Below are 868 nucleotides of genomic sequence, written 5' to 3' on the forward strand. Positions count from 1 at the left end.
AGATGCAGTCTCAACATGTCTTCTGTTCCCCTGATGACCCTGTTCTTTTCTACACGCAACAAGTTTATGTTCTTTCCTGAGTAAAGGTGGTGTTCCTTTCACAATGGCAACAGACTCCCTCTCCACTAAAAATATATCATCTGATGCAGTATAGGGTTATACTGATTATTTTATGGCTTGTAGATCTTCTGTGTAAGCAAGAACTTGGAGTGAAAGTTCCCAATTGTATACTTTTCGCATCCTCACCGACACCTGCCCTTTACTCTGTATCAAATAAAATACTGCAGCCTGTGTGTAAAAAAAAGGAAGGCTTGTGACTTGCAGTGCTTCCATGTGTGCTGTGCACAGGAGGAGATGCTCCACGCTTTCAGAATAGAGTAAGTGTCATGTGGGATATCCAGGAGCAGGGCATGCTTTTGAAAAGGGTGTAATAGAAGTAATAATGACTGAGCTATGGTAGTAACCCAGGGCGATCTGACACCCTGAGGGGCAAATAGGTGAGCAGGAAGACAACAGCACTGACATATTCCATGAGAATATGTGGGGACAGGAACTCACCTGGAGAGGCAGGGAGTAATACAGATTGCAGCAAGTCCAAGAGAAGTGCTGATGACGATTCATGCATCACCACCTGTAGACAACATACATCCTTGCATCATGTCAAAGAAAAGCCCAGCCTCTAGACATCCCTGCTGCGCTAAACCCCATCCTTGTCACCCCCTGGGAAGAACAAACCCATACGTTCACCCACGCTGTATTTTCATTTTGCTTATCCCAGGACATCACCCACGCGGAAGCAGCTCCCTAAAGCTTCCAACTGGTGAAGACTGAATTCCCACAGAGCGCCTGCGGCACAGACCTGGCGGCT

This window comes from Nestor notabilis, unplaced genomic scaffold (genome assembly GCF_000696875.1).
Source record: "Nestor notabilis isolate BGI_N333 unplaced genomic scaffold, ASM69687v1 scaffold7172, whole genome shotgun sequence".
Taxonomy (NCBI): domain Eukaryota; kingdom Metazoa; phylum Chordata; class Aves; order Psittaciformes; family Psittacidae; genus Nestor; species Nestor notabilis.